We start from the raw sequence: 18,880 nt of genomic DNA, 5'->3' as shown, positions 1-18,880 counted from the left end.
AGTAACTGAGACATAAGATATAAAGTCCCATCATATGACATAGAAGTGTTTCAAAGATTCTTTACCTCTCCTCACACAAAGCTTGCAAGTTATTGTTGGTTTTTGTTCCCCCCCCCCCCCAGTCACTGGTATGCAATTCTATAACAGTGTTCAGTGTGCTGAGCTGGGTTTCAGCTTGTCACCCTGTCCGTAACTTTCCCTCTTTCCCCTGAAATTTTAATTCCAGCACTTTTCTGTAGTTATGGCCGGTGATAAACTTTTTACATGGTCTCCAGCTTTAGCCAAGGGGAAAGATTTCAAGCTGTGGAAATAAACTGAACACACTAACCAGACAGTGAACACAGTGGGTGTCACTTTCCATTCATTCTCATGAGGAAATCTGTCTTCATTCTAATATAATATTCTTACTGAATTTTGTGGGCTTTGCCTGGGAGTTTGATGATATAACAAAATAACTGACAGTATGCCATATACGTTGCACTGTGCTATGCAGAATAATCCAATGTATGTTTATTCAAAAGTATCTCTGAGTGTAGCAGTACTTAATCCCTCGTGGATTTGTTTAGTGTTGTAGCCTCAGGCAAGAAGAAGAAAAAAGCACATTGATACAAGGATTCAATTTGTTCCACTTTTTAAAGGAAACTGGTGTCCTACCATGTGGGTTGGAGCTCAGTATTCACTTTTTATATTTCTCTGAACTTTAAAATTCACCTCTTGGCTCACAAAGATACCAAAATACACTAACAAATGCACATTTTAGATTAAAATATTGTACATGCAGAAATGCATATTTCAGGATGAAATGCATATAAACAGTTTTCATCCCCCAGACCTGTGGTGCAATGGGTCAATGGGTCTGGCTGTTAACCAGAAGGTTGGTGGTTTGAGCCTACTGGGGATGGCTATGTGCAGGATTTCTGCATTGTAGACGGATGGACTAGATGACCCTCAGGGTCCCTCCCAAATTTTACAATTCTATGATTCTATGTCCTAGGGTAAAATATATACAAAATTTGCAATTTTTGAAAAATATATAAAATCCTGGAGTTTTTTATTTTTAAAAAAATCAGACTGATTCAGAAATGGAACAGAATAGACTTATGACTGAGCACATTTGAAATTGATGTGGTCTGGCAAGAGAGTGATCCATCTATCCTTACTGATGCACCTTTGAAGTACAGTGGGACCTCGGGTTAAGTACTTCATTCGTTCCGGAGGTCCGTTTTTAACCTGAAACTGTTCTTAACCTGAAGCACCACTTTAGCTAATGGGGCCTCCCGCTGCCGCCGCACCGCAGGAGCACGATTTCTGTTCTCATCCTGAAGCAAAGTTCTTAACCCGAGGTACTATTTCTGGGTTAGCGGAGTCTGTAACCTGAAGCGTATGTAACCCGAGGTACCACAGTATTCTTTAACAGCCTCTAACTAAATAACTGCATAATAACTTTCCTTTTTTCACAGAGTAATGCAGTTGATTGAAGGCCAAACTGGACACAGCCTAATTCATGCAGCTAGCAATTGTATGGAATGGTTTAGTAAACAGGTAAAATGTGTGTTGTGTCAGTCTAGATTGGGACCACGGCAGGAGCAAAAGATTAAATTAAATTTCCCACCCTCATGAGCCTTACCCAGATCTGCAGTGGGCTGGAGCCCTCCTGCTATTTATTTATTTTTAAATATTCACACAATTGTTAATGGCATGGACTATATCACATCTTGCTTAATCCTTAGGACGACAACTTTCTAGCCCTAAATTCCATGGTTTCCATTTTGTCTGCTCACAATTCTTCCCAATGCTGTTACATTTCAATAAGCTTCCTTATCCAGACTAAGTCTGTTCCAAATTGTCTCACATTAAGTGAGCATGTGGGGCACTACCTTTAAATAAGTGCCTTTAAATCATCTCTATCTGTTCATAAGAAAAGAACTAGACAAGCCATATCTTGAAACAGTATGCATTGTCACTTTGATCTTTGTGTTTGAAAGCCGCTAGGTTGGATCTTCCAGTGCTAACTAAATCTGACTTGATGCCCTGCCAGATTTGGAGAAGTAGGAGCTCAGAAAGAGTGTTTTCACGTGTGAAGCTTAAGAGCGGCTCTTGCTTCAATCAGTTCAATAATGCAAATATAATGCCCCTTCTGCATTGCAAATATATCTCCTCTGTGTTCTCTGCCACATGGTTAATATAAATAGCGTGAGAGAAGCTTGGAAATTTAAACTTCAGATGTGAAGGCACCGACATGTGTTGCTCATGCATTAAAGGGGAGTGAGTAGCAAAGGTGTGGCTATTGCTTAAAGTGCAATGTCCCTTACAGTGGTACCTCAGGTTAAGTACTTAATTCGTTCTGGAGGTCCGTACTTAACCTGAAACTGTTCTTAGCTTGAAGCACCACTTTAGCTAATGAGGCCTCCTGCTGCCGCCGTGCTGCCAGAGCACAATTTCTGTTCTCATCCTAAAGCAAAGTACTTAACCCAAGGTAATATTTCTGGGTTAGCGGAGTCTGTAACCTGAAACGTATGTAACCTGAAGCATATGTAACCTGAGGTACCACTGTATTTGGTTAATTAAAATATTCCTAGGCAAACTTTTTGAGTATTGCGTTTCCAGAAAACGTCAGCAATACAAAATATAAATTCAAAGTCATTTCTACAATTACTCCAGAACTAAAAGCCAGTTATAAAAACAACCTTCCAGCGTAGAATATAAAACTTAGTTTCCCAATTCATCCATTTCATAGTGCAGTACACACACACCATACATAATTTGCCTGAAACAAGACTTCAAAGCCTTTCCAAAGGACTGGAGTGTGGCGATCTTCTTGAGGTTGACAGACAACAAATTCCAGAGTCATGATGCCACCGCTAAAAATGTCTTCTTCTTTGTGCCTACCAAGTTCACTAGCCTACAGGCAAAATGAGCATAGTCTCCATTAAAGATCTTATGTGTGGGCAGGTTGATATGGGTACAAAACTACTTGGGCCCAAGCCCTTTAGGTTAAAGGTTTAAGGTTAGGTGGAAAGGCTGAAACCAGCACTTTAAATTTTGCTCAGAAATGTGAAAGTAAACAGTGTAACTGGTAAAATGAAGGTGTTATGCGGTCACCCTGGTGGTCAGATTTTAAACCAGCTGAAGTTCCTGAGGTGTCTTTCAAAAGAGCCCCACATAGAGCACATTACAGCAAAGTGTAGACATGGCCAGTGCATAGATAAGTGTGGCTAGGTCTCACTATTACTAACCTCATAGTGCAGATTGGATGGGTGGGGACTGAGTTAATAGTCATTTGCCTAAGACCATCTATTGGGTTTGTGGCCGAAGTAAAATTCAAACCAGGGACTCTCCAGCTTACACACTGAATGACTATGTAGCATTTAGCTCTATATACATTACAAAAGTACCTGTTAGTCAACAACTCTTTACAATCTCCCTATCTCACATATACTCTTGTATCTGTCCCCAGCCTTTTGTAATTTCTATAGGACTTAGCATATTAATTTCAGTCATTTTCATTGTACGCAGGTTGTACATTGACAATAAAGATATTATTATTATTATTATTATTATTATTATTATTATTATTATTATTATTGACAGTGCTGGGATTCATGTTTTCTTTTAAATATCATTTATGCCTCTTTTTAAAAAAGTGCATGCAAACTCACGAATCGAGCCATGTACAAAACCACTTCCCTATGTTAATCCAGCATTTTCCTTTTAATGTGAACTCATCTCTCCCTTACCACAAACAAGCCTTCTGGGCATATGAAGTATATTTCTTTGGCAGCAGCCTGGCTCTTTCCAGCCCTGCCTAACTCCAGTTGCCCTTTGGGTGTGTTGCTCTGAGCTTCTCCCTCACATTTTAAGCCCGTGGTGTTAAGCTTGTAAAAGGGATGTAGAGCTGGTCTGCTATTAAGTCGTCCAGGTTCCACCGCAGGTAATTGGTGGGGGTTTCTGAAAGCCGGAGTCAATAAAATGACTCCCCACCGTAAAAGTGAATGTCTCATGAAATGTTTGATTTGCCTAGCACTGTCTCTTTTCTGTCTATGAGGTTTTTTTTTGCCAAAATCGCAAAAAATGCTGTTTTTGAGTTATTTTTATGGAAAATTGGCCAAAGCAGCACTGCCAACATGGGTTGCCATATGTCCGGTTTCCCCCGGACATTTCACAAATTTCTGCCCGGACACTGCTGCCAACTGCAGTATTCCAGCTATGGCAACCCTACCAAACATGTTCGTTCATGTCCTCTGTGTACTATGAGATGATGGTGATTAAATATCCAAAATCATGGCCTTAAAACACTAATCTGGAAGATGATTTGAAAGTGTCACTGCAGCCATATATTCTGGGCAGAAACAGTATTGGGGAACCTTCTGCTGACTCCACCAACTTCCAGGTCATGCACACATACTACTCTAAGATCAGGCCAATGCCTTGAATTTTAGAACAGGCTCAGGCTATTTATGGTTCTTTATCTTGAAACCAGACTTGGATTAGAAAGCCCTCAAAGATAGGATTTGCCTTTGACAGTCTATCAAATGAAAAATCTCTCTGCTCCATTATTACAGATAGGGTGTGGGGAATTTGAATCAGTTTGCATTTAAAAATGAACCTGACTAATTTTTACTTTCCAAAACAACACAATGCTAGCCTTCAAAATTTGCAGTTTTCCAGATTTTGCAATGAAATTCTCTAGCCAATGAATGCATACAAAATTGCATATACTGCAGTAATATATCAATGAAAACGCATGTATTAAAAATGCATTGAATTCAGGAAAATTGCTTTGTGAAAATGTGTCTATTAGGAGAAATTGCATACAAACATGTGCATATTAGGAGGAATTTGCTGAGGTATTTTCACGAGGCATTAAAAATAAACAAATCACAAACTGTTGTAGAAATGTGGAAAACTGAATTTAAGATTGGAAAAATGAGACACCGAGAAACTGAAATGGGATCCCTAATGCAGGCATGGTGCTTTGCAGAGTTCTAACCGCCACAGCCAACCATGAGCAAAAAGGGATTTTAATACAGAAACATTTTTCAGCATAAAAGTAAAGCTGCTAAAGCTTCTGCTCACGTTATCTGCAGACCAACAAACATGCTGCTTATTCTGGAGTAACACTAGACAGAAATAGAAAGGATTCAGAATGAAAAATCCAAGAGTGGCGTCTTGCTCCAGCCAGTAATACTAAGAGATTCTAAATCTAAACCCCCTTAATAGACAGATTACTTGCTGTCTTTATTCCCAAAGATCCCACTAATACTTCTTCAGTTTCATGGATCAGTGCTGAATGAAGCTGCTGTGGCACATAAACTGGGTTTCATCTCTTTAAAAACCAAACAAGAGTTCATAAAAATATGGCTGTTTCATTCAAATGGTCAAAACAGCATCCTGTATTCAGGAGCAGTATCAGGAACATTCATAACCAGATAAGGGTCTTTGGCTGGGGCCTGGAAAACAGCAAAAAACATAGCATAGGCAGATGGAAGACAGAGAAACTCATAGAGCTGTGGTGGGCAGAAGATAAGGGCCAGAGAGAGAGAAATTGACTGGAGACTGACGCCATGACAGTCCTCATTGCCACCAGCAGTCTAAAATTGAACTGGGTTTCCATTTTTATTTCCACTGTAGTGCAAAGAAAGCAAGGCAAGAGATTTCTGGTTGGAGAAGATTTGGGGACTCTACTCTGCCCTCTGCTGCAAACATTAACTTCCACAATCAGGGAAAAAGTGACATCAACAAAAATGACCACATAATGTTGAGAATGCCAGGAGAGATGAAATTGGCACCACATTTCCAATGTAAGTGTCACCAGCTCAGTGTCAAAATATACAAGCTAGGACCGCAAGCTAGAGTGCTTAATCTTATTAGTTTCAGTGAGCTTCACCATGTTTAACTTTGTGTCAAACTGTGGCTAACATATCCATTGCACTGATGTGTCAGAGTCTCAGCTACTTACTAGGGAGAGGTAGTTGAAAAATGGTGGCATCTCTCCCCGCCCTCATCTTCTGAATATCTGCTGACTCCCCTAAATCACTGAGCATTTCTTTATTTATCTCCAGATCAGCATAATCCTAAGGAAATCCCACATGCACCCATCCAATAGCTGCTGTTCATCTGAGCATTGTTGTACCGCACAATTTTTAAGGGGTTCTCTTGGGATTCCAAATTCATGTGTCAAAAAATAAGCACATGAAACTGAGAGACTGGCAGGAATGTAGAAAGATGAAAGGTAATCATCCAGTCTGGAATTCTGACTTAAGGAGAGAAGACCCTCTATTCCTCCAGCTTTCAGAAATGACATCTTTCCAGCCTTTTCACGAAAACTTCTAAGGGAGAAGACCTACATCCTACCAGGGCAACTTTCCCCAACAATTACTTTCTGGTAATTTTAACTTGTAAACCACCTGTTTTGGAAACCCCTGTGCATAGGGGAAATTGACTATCATACCTTCCCCCAAAGAGCCACAAGAATGGCAATTTGATGAGCATCTGATCTGTTGAAGATCTTTGCCCCAGTTTCCCCTGGGAATAGGAATGTCTTTATAGGGAGAAAGTTCTGGCACAGGCCAAGCCGCTGGAAGAGAAGGGGTCTGCAGAAGATAGGGTGGGGATATTCTTGGAATGCAAAAACAGTAACATTGTTCAGTGAACATGGGGGGGGAAAATCTCAATACAGATGTTTTCTTTAAAAAATTGGGGAACATCTGTCAATGGTAAACAAACATCTTGACAATATGTGCTCTCAAAGAAAACAGCAGCCAAATGACCTAGGACCTTTACAGATGATTTAACAAACCAGATTTCTCTTTCACCGCTCTCTTCTTGCTAGACCAAATCCAGTGCTAGTAGCTCAAAATCTCATATCTGCATATTAGAAGGAGGTGAGTAGCCTTATGGTGGGATACAGCTGTGCTCATGTTCGCCATGTTCAGCGTTTAAAAAGAGGGGTGACGTGTGGTCAAGTGCCAGAGATGGGGAGCACACAGTTATGAAAGATCCGCAGCTATAATTTCAAAAGATCCAGAAAATGTTGGGAAGTAGCTGCAAGCAGAATAGAAGGGAAAGCTTGCTCATGTTCCCTGCTTAAAATAATAGGACAAGAACTTCTGTGTGTGTTAAAGGAGAGCAACACTCATCCCCTATTGTGTTTTTTTTAAGCACTCAAAAGCAGTCACTTTGCTTCTGCAATCCTTAGAGATTCTTTAAGCAAAAGAAACTTTCTTCTTTCTTCTTTGGCAATCACATTTTAAAAAAACAACCCAAAAAACCCTCATCACTCTGTGCATGTTCCCTTACTTAGGTATTTCACAGAGCTGCTTCCCTCCCTGCAACCATATACAAGACACCCATTTCTATCTGAGGAGACTTCCAAACTGTTGCTATTTTCGAGTGGGATTCTACTATGCACCAGCAAAGTCAAGTTGTTTGATAGGGAGGTCTTGTGCAATATATCTGCTACCCTAAACAATAGGACTTTTTGCCATTAGGAAAGTGACTGGAAAATGCACTGGAAAGCGTAGAATAACACTCGCTCTGATGCAACATCGTCTAACCTCCCTGTAAACAAATAGGAATGAATGCTCATTAAGTAGCCAACATCATCTAATCTCCCTGCAAACAGATCAGGCTGAAGCGTCTCAGTCACTGATAGCAATATCAGTGCACAATGAGACCAGCAGTTAAGTGCATAAGCCATGGGTAGGCAAACTAAGGCCTGGGGGCCAGATCTGGCCCAATCGCCTTCTCAATCTGGCCCACGGATGGTCCAGGAATCAGCGTGTTTTTACATGAGTAGAATGTGTCCTTTTATTTAAAATGCAACTCTGGGTTATTTGTGGGGCATAGTGGTTCATTCATTCCCCCCCAAAAAAAATATAGTCCAGCCCCCCACAGGGTCTGAGGGACAGTGGACTGGCCCCCTGCTGAAAAGGTTTGCTGGCCCTCGGCATAAGCCCTTAGAGCTGACTCTGCAGCACACATCTGGCTGGCTGTGAGCTGCAGAGGGTCAAGAGATCCAGCCCTCGTGAGATTTTCTCTGTTTGCTAAGTCCAGAGGAGATCAGCCAAATTCAAATTGCAAATCTTAACATGCTCATAACAAAATTAGCCGTATTTCCTGAAAGGGTTGAGGAGGTTAGTCATGCCTCTAATACTAAGGGGCATTTGGAAGTAAAATTTCAGTATGCAATTCTTTTACACAGGATCAGTGTAAACTGGTGCTTCTTTTGGTTAGCCATTGCAGGCTGCATGAAGAAAGGACAGTGTTGCTCATTTTGGAAAGCTGATGAATGCATGGACAAGTGGCAGGGGAGGCTGGGGTCACACCTGCTGCCACCACTCCTGTATTCTGCATGTCCCAGTCCTGCTGGGCATGTGAATCTTCTGAACCAGAAGTGCTCAGCTGCAGGTAGAAAGCCTGCCATGTGCAAGACCTTTGCAAAAATAAAACTAAATGGCAATCTGTACATTGAGGCATGCTTCAGATAACGACATGCATCCCTGAAGCTGCCATGTCCTTTTGAAGAGGCTGTCCTTGTGGTTACTACCCACATGTGGAGCACAAGTCAGAACTGGGTTGCCAGGTCTGATTCTGCCCTGTGGTTTGGGTAGTTATGATTGAAATCTGGGTGGATTTCTAAGGAGTTTTTCTTTATACAATTCTTTCCCCTGACTCTTCCCATCTCCAGTATGTTTTACTAGTTTTCTTTTCTGCCCTGCTTCCCAATACATTAATTAATCTTTTCAGTAAATAGAAACTGTCAACACATCTGGCAGAACGTACTTGCCCAGAAAAAGTGAAACCTTTGCTTCCTCTTAGCAGCTGCTTTGCAAAAAGTTAAGATTGTACAGTGCAATCCTATGCAGGTTTCCTCAGAAGTAAGCCCTGTGTTCCATGCAACTTACTTCGTAGTAAGTGTGTTTAGGATTGCAGGGTTATTTTCTCATTTAAGCACAAAATACGGTGCTGGATTATTCTTTGAAGCATGTTTTCTTCTGGACAACGGGATGGGGGGGAGAGAAAGGGATAGAGAAGATATACATAAGAACTTGTTTCTTTTCAAAAATCCTATTTCTGAAAGATAACAAATTAAGCCATATTTGTCTGAAGGTTCATCCACACTTCCACTTGTTCCATGCTTAGAAAGAATGAGTCAGAGCAGTTCTCTCTTGCCCTCTCCTTTCTCAGGGAAAACCTGCTCTTTAGTGATAAATTGGAGCAAATGGCAATCCGCAGACAACCCAAATTGCTGTTTGCTTCAATTGAGCGCTAAAGAGCGGTTTTCCCCAGGGGAAAGCAACCAGACAAGAGGAAGTGTGGATAAGCCCTCAGACTCCACCAAATTGAAGACAGTTGGAAATAACATTCCCTGACACAGGGCTGGCCCTATTATTAAGTAGAGTGAGGCACTCTGCCAAACTCCACCACAATCACGTTCTCCCAACCACCTTCCATAAACTCCAACTCACCACAGCAATGGTCAGTGCAAGGGCTCTTGGGATTGCAATTGCAAAGGCTCATGGGATTGCTAGGCACTGTTTTTGTGCCTTTTCTGACCTTTTTGCGCTCTTTTACGGCCATTTTTAAATTCAGTTCTGGGCTCAGTGTGATACACGTAAGCCCAGTTGCGCACATATTGCATGTGTGTAAATGGCAGTGGTGTTGCCTGTATTCAACGTTGCTTCAGGCAGACCCCTTCTTTCCTTAAAGCAATATACCGTATTTTTCGCTCTATAACACGCACCCGACCATAACACGCACGTAGTTTTTAGAGGAGGAAAATCCGTAGGCATGCCACCCATAGGCATTCCCTCCATAACACGCACAGACATTTCCCCTTACTTTTTAGGAGGAAAAAAGTGAGTGTTATGGTGCAAAAAATACGGTAAGTGAAAAAAGCCAAGATCCAAACAATTAGCAATAAAACACTCCATCCTATGCTCATGAGATCTATGACCATACTTGCATTGCTAAGCTTTAAAACAAGAGTTCAAAGTATGAGAAATATGAGGTCATTGTAGCACTAAAATCAAGCCACTGACAAAGAGATCAGTAGGCTATTCAAAGGGAAAGTACAAAGGGCTATCTTTCTGTCATCTCCCACCAAGAAAGCTTGATGGTGACTTACAGGAACTGTGTGAACATGACTCAATGATAACACTTGAAACGGGATTCAGAACTTTGAACTAAAAAGGGTCTCTTCCCCACCTCCACCCCCCTTTTTTTTGTATCTCTGGCAGACTTGCCCTCAATTATGGTTAGCTGAAATAGCAAGCAGGGCTTGGCTCTGAAAAGTCTCTTATCTTGTTCCAAAAAACACTGAAATGCCCAGCACAATCTCGCTATCTCTCTTTCCTGTTTGGCGGCATGCTGGGGCTGATACATGCATGAGGGGCAGTGGTGTGGGAAGCACCTTCCATATGGCTTCTTCTCAGGCTCCAACCTATGGTAAACTCTGGATCCCACATGGGCCAGTGATGTACTGCCACTCAACCATGAAACAGAGAGCCAGAGAGTTTCCAGTCAAGGGACATGTTATGTTAACCTTGTATTTGGTCATGGATTATGGTGATGAATAGAAGCCATACAAGGGAGAATCAAGTTTGGGATCATGTTCTGGACAAAAATCCTTCCCCAAGCTATGATTTGTGTGGTACTGCTGTTGTCACCAATACATCTCTCCCCACTCCCCAAATAGTAACATTGATGTGTGTATTTGTGACTTTCATCAGGAGAAAGCATGGGAATAAAAGTTGAAGGGAGGAATTCAACATTGTGCTCTTCTGCACACTGTTCTAAGGGTTGTCCTTTTGAGAGACTGCAGTCAAACATAACTATGCATGACTGTTAGCTGGTGCATGAAGGGCTTAAGGACCACAGAGCTGTGTTGCTAGATAGGCTCAGTTAGGTCATGCCCACTGTCCTCCAGAGAGGAAGTGATGCCTTTCTACCCCCTTCTCTCTTGTAAGCCCCGAGAAGGATGTGTCTGTGCTTGTGCCCAAGCACAGACCACATGCTTGAAGCTACTTTGCTGTATTTTCTACCCAGTACTATTTTGCCTATATTATCCTTGCTGCTGCATGGAACAATGTATGTCTGAGACCTTGAAACTGTAAGTAAAGCATTTTAAACTTACTTAACAGTGTGTGGTCTGCTCATGGCAAGAGAGATAGAATGAGGTCAGCTGCTGTGTGCAGCTGAATGAGATAAAAATGGTTTAACAACCTATATTCCTCATGCTATACTGCTGCTCAACTTTTGTGAGTTTAAAACTCTGCTACTCAGGCTCTCTTTGTGCAAGCCCTGCATTTTGAATCCAAGCACCCTGCCATTTATTTTTGTTGTTTACCCACACACGAGTCCAAAGGGATTCAGATCTGGGAGAGGAGCAGGGAGCGCAGGGGAAGGAAAGGGGGGAAGACATGTACTAGCAGGAGCGCTTGTACTACCTTCTGCTAGTGCACTGAGTTAGTTAAATCCAGGCCTAGAAACCCACCGGCATAATGCTCCCTATTCTTATTGCCCCTGACAGAAGGTGAATTCATATATACATGTTCACCACTCACTTGAGGCAGTGTTAAGTGGGAGCTGGCATGTCTGAAACAGCCAGCACAGACCAAACCATATTCAGTGCATTCATATAATCTGAAAGGCAATGGTTTTCAGTGGTGACAGTAAATATGTCCTGCTGCCTGTCCTATAAGCACTTAAGCTGGAGGCTTGGTCCAGCAGGGGTTTTCTTATGCTCTTATCAAGCTGAATGACACACAGAATACTTTTAGATAGACTGTTTATTCAAAGAAAATTTGGGTCCCAAAAAGTCCCAAAAGAAATGTGATCAAAAATTGTGCTGGAAAGTGTGGGAGAGCTGGCAATGTTATCTATAACCTCTGTGGAAACATATGAGGATGAATACTTCTTAGACAGGTGACATCAGCACAAGTTTCATTCGAACATAGTGTGAATAAACAGTCCTTCTGGAAGCTCCTATAGTCTATGTGATTATGACTCACATTTTCCTAAAACTCTGGATCACAGACCTTGAAATTTGGTTTAGGTGAAGGCTTGATGTGTCAGGAGAAAGCGAAATACCTCCAACAACACTGGACAAATCAGACAGTAATCAATCCTGAGAGGCAGGAGAGGAATCTGTGGAAGAAACTGGCTCATCAGTTAGAGTGTGTGATTTTATAATCATTGCTTAGTGTTGCCAGAGCCATATAGGTAGTTAAAGGTTTTAACATTAGCCAGGCCAGTTCATGTTCTAGCCAAAGATATCTATTTCTGTGAGTTTTTCATCCATTAGCTGCTCTGTGGTTTCTCTTCGGTCTCCAAATTAAAAAAAAAAAATGCTTTTTGGTCAAATATCTTTAAGGGACATCTCTTCTGCATTTTCCCCTACGGGGTCTGGAAAAGAAACAGAATTGCTGTTGTTTTAAATTTTTTTCTTCAGCTCTTCTATGTAGTTGAACTGCCTATATGGCTCTGGCAATGATAAGAAATGATGATAAAATCACATGCTCTAATCAAATGAGCCAGTTTCTTCCACAGGATCCTGTCCTGCTCTCTGATGACTGTATGATTTGTTCAATGTGTCGCTGTAGCAGTGCTCCAAATGCTAATGCACACTCTGTTCACGTACCATAAACTCATCATCTGCTCCTTTCTCTTCCTAACAATACAAGTAATTTGCTTGTGTTGAAAAAGCTACCAGAGACAGAGTTGATGTGCGATGAAGACAGGAAGCAGCCAGGCTAGCGTGAATCATTTCTGCTACTCGGTGCAAAGCTTGGCCTTATAAATCCCTCTGCGTGAAAAGAAATGTAATAGTACTGAAGCACTTTTAAGAGACAATAACCATTTTAATTAGCATTTTTAGAGCTCCACCTATAATATCTCAGTAACATTTACATCTCCCTGAAATAGGTTAGCATTCTTATGTTCACTTTTAGCAGTGCTAAAATCAGCCCACTGACATTTGCAGCAGTGGAGACAGGAAGAGTTCAATGATGGTTATTACTGACATTCTTAGAAGGTTTGAGCCTGGAGGTTTAAAGGCGTGTGAATAGGAATCACTGTTTGAATTTGAATAAAGGCCCAGTATGTTTCATGTTCCTGGTGTACCCTGCAACTAGATAGATAGATAGATAGATAGATGAGATGATAGTTAGTTACTGGTAGTTAGTTAGATGATAGATAGATTAGATAAACATTTCCAACTCTGTGACCATCTGCAGCCCGACACGGCAAATAGGTCTCTCCACCTCTTGCATATCACCAGGCCTATCTGTCATAGTTCACAATTATGTCTACTTTCTCTCGACTGAATTGCAGTAGCCTCATCCATGCAGAGTCCTTGTATCAGCTCCTGGGAGCCAATCCCTTTTCTGCCCCTCAATATTTTTGGGGTAGAGGCCGGGCCCCCCAATGCCCCAAAGCACAGAGCCCAGTGAGGCATGGCTTCAGTGGCCTGCTCCTTCTCCTCCTCTTCCTGCCATGGAGGGAAAGGAGGGTTGAAGCAGCCTCCCGCTGGTGGTGGCGCCAGGAGGCAGAGGAGGAGCCACTGATCATTGAAGCTGCACGGCTGCTGTTTTCAGCTCTGCCCCTGATTCCTCCTGATGTCTCAATATCATGCACCAGTTGTCAGGTCATCCACTTGTGTGTGATGTCACGCATGCGACATTGGCCTCCCCCCCAATCACCCTTGCAAGCTGGCGCCTCTGCCTTGTTTGAATCATGGGCTTTGGCAGAAGCCCATCATGCTAACAGCTGATGATAGCTCTGCCTAGTATTACTGGGGGGAAAGCCATTGGTCAGTGGAAGAGCATCGGCTTTGCATACATGATTCCAGGTTCAATCCCCTGCACTTCTAGGTAGAGCTGATAGTGGCTTCAGTCTGAAATCCTGGACATGCCATGTCAGTCATCATACATAATACCAAAACAGAGCTGGGACTCATGTCCCAATATAAAGCAGCTTCCTCTGTTCATACACCTCTAATATGGTAATACCGGTAATAATTTCCAGCCCCTTTCTTGTCTCTTCCTTTGTCTTTTCTGTTTGCACCATTGATCACCACTGTGGCTTGCCAATTATAATCTGTATAACCATTTTCTGGATCTTACTATATTTAACTTTACTATATTTACTATATTTAACAATGTATGGAAATGAGAGCTGGACCATAAAGAAGGCTGATCGCTGAAGAATTGATGCTTTTGAATTATGGTGCTGGAGGAGACTCTTGAGAGTCCCATGGACTGCAAGAAGATCAAACGTATCCATTCTTAAGGAAATCAGCCCTGAGTGCTCACTGGAAGGACAGATTGTGAAGCTGAGGCTCCAATACTTTGGCCACCTCATGAGAAGAGAAGACTCCCTGGAAAAGACCCTGATGCACAAGGAGAAGGGGACGACAGAGGACGAGATGGTTGGACAGTGTTCTCGAAGCTACAAACATGAGTCTGACCAAACTGCGGGAGGCAGTGGAAGATAGGAGTGCCTGGCGTGCTCTGGTCCATGGGGTCACGAAGAGTTGGACACGACTAAACAACAACAATATTTAACTTCATCTCTCTGGTGAGACGCAACCATTGGAACGTGATTTCATCGGCGACACTTAATTGAGAAGAGCTCACTGAAGAGTTCTCTGCAAACACTTTAATGTCTATAATATCCACCCAATAAATGTTCTTTTAAAAGAATGAGGCATGTAGAAGTTTCTGCCCAAAATAAAAAGTTAATGTAGCATCTGTTCCACAGGACTCAAGATCAGAGAAAATGCAATAAATTTTGAGTAATAAGCATAATAGCAGGGCAAACAATCAGCATTCGACAGATGTGGTGAGCGTGTGATCCATTCGGTGTGTTTTCCCCCAGTTGAAAACATTGATAAAGCCAATAAAGGAATTATAGGCTTCTGATGTCACTGCCCTAGAATATTGTTATGAGTAATGTCAACATTATCTTTCTTGTTACACTACTCTCTTGATTAGTAACATCACACTTCAGAACACCAAAAACACCAGAGCCATTAGCACCAAGAGGATTTATTATACAATTAATTTTCTTCTGCTGTATCCATATTATGTCGTCCCCTCACTATACTTGGATGGGAACTGAATACAAAACAACTGATCTGACTGTAACTTGAAAAGCTAAAATTGCTCTTCTGTCTTTCTATGAGGACTCCTAAGCTTCACTGAATTTTTATTAGTTGAACATGGCTCACAGAAGTCATTTCCCCCCTCCCAACCACCAACCAGCCCCTCCCCCCCCCCCCCACATAGAGCTTCTCATGAAAGCAAAGGCAAAAGTAGGGCTGTTAGTCCTCACAGAGCTATCCTGGCTATCCCTTTAAACGCCAGGCACTCTGTGAGAAGCTGCAATCACTGCACCCCTACCCCGTCCCTCTGCCAATACCTTGTTCTGCCAGCAAGAGTCTTAAAAGAGCAAGTGGGTGTAGTGAGTGGATAAGAAGATTTTTCTTCAGCAGAGGAACAACCATTGGTTCATCTAGCTCAGTATTGTTGGCATTCTCTTTCATTGGAGATTTTTAAGCAGAGGTTGGATGGCCATCTGTCATGGATGCTATAGTTACAATTCCTGCATTGCAGGGGGTTGAACTAAGTCTCATTGAATGCAGAATTATTTCTGACTAAACACATGTAAGATTGCACCATAAATATAGTTGTGGGGGTCTATTGTACATTTCGTTCCTTTTGAAGGCCCCAGGCATTCATAAGAGTACTAAGGCATAAGGAAAGGATGACTTTTGTCCCATTCCCATATGTCTTAAAAGTAATGATTTTACTGTCTGTTGCTTAGAACACGAGTGAAGGTGAGAAGAATGTGTTCTCAAAGAAGTGATAGTGCGTGTCAGGTTTTCCTAACTTTTAAAGGAGGAAATGTTATAGTCATTTTGAAATGGGTGAGTTGGCCACTGAGTATATATCTATATATATCAGGCAAGGTTAATGGAAAAATGGCTTAAAAAGAGCAATGTAATTTTTCTGAAAAAGAAATTGATAGCTGCCACTGAATTTCTATATATAAACTTTAACTTTAAGCAAAGACTGTTCTCTCTCTCTCTCTCTCTCTCTCTCTCTCTCTCTCTCTCTCTCTCTCCCTCTCCCTCTTTCTCTTTCTCTTTCTCTTTCTCTCACCCACCAGAGATCTATCTGAGCTGCGTGCAGCTATGAAGCACATTCTAAAAGTATTCTTTCCCTCAAAGAATTACAGGCACTGTAGTTCACTCTTCACATAGTTATAGTTCCCAGCAACCCTGAACAAACGATATTGTCCAGAATTCTTTGAAGCAAATAATGTGTTTTGAATGTGATTTAAAAGTACAAAGTGTACACAGCCAAGAGAGAGAAGAAGAAGAGGAAGAGGAGGAGGAGGAAGAAGATGAAGACGTAGAGAACAAATATGAATATCACTTTCTAAGAAAAGAAGATGAATTAATTTTTTAGACTGCCTTTCATTCCATAGGATCCCAGGGTAGTGTATGAGCAATGACACAGCATTAAATTAGTTATTGTACAAATACAACAAATGTGTATTTGTTGAGCTGGATGTAATTGTAATTAAGCAGTATATAAGTGGTTGAAATAAATGAAAAATAAAGTCAACCGCAAAATATAAAAATAATAAAAATGATTCAGCAGCAGATAGTCACCTAACCACACCTAAAACTTAACAGTAGCATGGGACGGTACTAAATTTCTTTCAAAATTGAATGGATAAACGAAGGAGAATTCAGTCCTGAAAGTTGTGCTATCACAATGCCACCCACCCCTGTGAGGTGCAAGCTTAGTGGGCAGAAGGAAAACTGGCTGGAAAGGATACAAGATCTTACCGCAGTGATGCACTGTTGGTTGAGCCACAGATTCCCCCTTTTTTGAAGGGGTGTCCCTGCTACTACTATGAAAACAATATCAAGAAACCAAGAAATCTATGTTCCTATTTTAGTTTTGTTTGATTATATTCCAAATGTATGCTAAAGTTTAAAACAGTTCCATATTTAAAAGCTTATCCCCACACTCTAAGGTTGAATACAATTTATTGTCATTCTCCGATTTCAAATGTGAATGCAAACACTTCTCCCTTATGTTGCTTGTAAAGAAGCTAGGTTCTTGCCAAGTGATCTGAGAAATTAAGCAGCTCATAGAATCATAGAATCATAGAATCATAGAATCATAGAGTTGGAAGAGACCACAAGGGCCATCGAGTCCAACCCCCTGCCAAGCAGGAAACACCATCAGAGCACTCCTGACATATGGTTGTCAAGCCTCTGCTTAAAGACCTCCAAAGAAGGAGACTCCACCACACTCCTTGGCAGCAAATTCCACTGTCGAACAGCTCTTACTGTCAGGAAGTTCTTCCTAATGTTTAGGTGGAATCTTCTTTCTTGTAGTTTGGATCCATTGCTCCGTGTCCGCTTCTCTGGAGCAGCAGAAAACAACCTTTCTCCCTCCTCTATGTGACATCCTTTTATATATTTGAACATGGCTATCATATCGCCCCTTAACCTCCTCTTCTCCAGGCTAAACATGCCCAGCTCCCTTAGCCGTTCCTCATAAGGCATCGTTTCCAGGCCTTTGACCATTTTGGTTGCCCTCCTCTGGACACGTTCCAGTTTGTCAGTGTCCTTCTTGAATTGTGGTGCCCAGAACTGGACACAGTACTCCAGGTGAGGTCTGACCAGAGCAGAATACAGTGGCACTATTACTTCCCTTGATCTAGATGCTATACTCCTATTGATGCAGCCCAGAATTGCATTGGCTTTTTTAGCTGCTGCGTCACACTGTTGGCTCATGTCAAGTTTGTGGTCAACCAAGACTCCTAGATCCTTTTCACATGTACTGCTCTCAAGCCAGGTGTCCCCCATCTTGTATTTGTGCCTCTCATTTTTTTTGCCCAAGTGCAATACTTTACATTTCTCCCTGTTAAAATTCATCTTGTTTGTTTTTGCCCAGTTCTCTAATCTGTCAAGGTCGTTTTGAAGTGTGATCCTGTCCTCTGGGGTGTTAGCCACCCCTCCCAGTTTGGTGTCATCTGCAAATTTGATCAGGATGCCCTTGAGTCCATCATCCAAGTCGTTGATAAAGATGTTGAATAAGACCAGGCCCAAGACAGAACCCTGTGGCACCCCACTAGTCACTCTTCTCCAGGATGAAGAGGAACCATTGATGAGCACTCTTTGGGTTCGGTCAGTCAGCCAGTTACAAATCCACTGAGTGGTAGCATAGTCAAGACCGCATTTTACCAGCTTCTTTACAAGAATATCATGGGGCACCTTGTCAAATGCCTTGCTGAAATCAAGGTAGGCTACATCCACTGCGTTCCCTTCATCTACCAGGCTTGTAATTCTGTCAAAAAACGAGATCAGGTTAGTCTGACATGACTTATTTTTCAGAAATCCATGCTGACTATTGGTGATCACAGCATTCCTTTCTAGGTGCGCACAGACTGTTTGCTTAATGATCTGCTCCAGAATCTTCCCTGGTATTGATGTCAGACTGACTGGGCGGTAATTATTTGGGTCCTCTCTTTTCCCCTTTTTGAAAATAGGGACAACATTTGCCCTCCTCCAGTCTGCCGGGACTTCGCCTGTTCTCCAGGAATTCTCAAAGATGACTGCCAGTGGTTCTGAGATCACATCTGCCAGTTCTTTTAATACTCTTAAAAGAGTATTAGCAAAGCTTGGTTTTAATTAGAAGAGATGAGGATTTGCAAATACAGTACTACCTAGCAATGAAACTATCATATTTTGCCTGCATTGTATGCTCAGTAACAAATGGGTGTGAAAGGGTTTACTAGAACTCCACAATGGGCTTTTTACTGGCATTACCACAGATGCAAGTAGACAAATCAC

At 41.8% G+C, this 18,880-nt stretch overlaps 1 long non-coding RNA gene across 1 annotated transcript; it reads left to right on the top strand.

The window, feature by feature from the left end:
• Window positions 1-1,097: 1,097 nt before the first annotated feature.
• LOC308583548 lies at window positions 1,098-13,353 on the top strand. Its single transcript, XR_014006282.1, has 3 exons — window positions 1,098-1,542; window positions 5,632-5,801; window positions 13,336-13,353. It is a non-coding gene; the product is annotated as an uncharacterized lncRNA (long non-coding RNA).
• Window positions 13,354-18,880: the final 5,527 nt, after the last annotated feature.

The sequence above is a fragment of the Podarcis bocagei genome, assembly GCF_964188305.1.
Source record: "Podarcis bocagei genome assembly, chromosome: 3".
Taxonomy (NCBI): domain Eukaryota; kingdom Metazoa; phylum Chordata; class Lepidosauria; order Squamata; family Lacertidae; genus Podarcis; species Podarcis bocagei.
The sequence above is the reverse complement of the archived record's forward strand: the minus strand, read 5'-3'. Positions and strand labels throughout refer to the sequence as shown.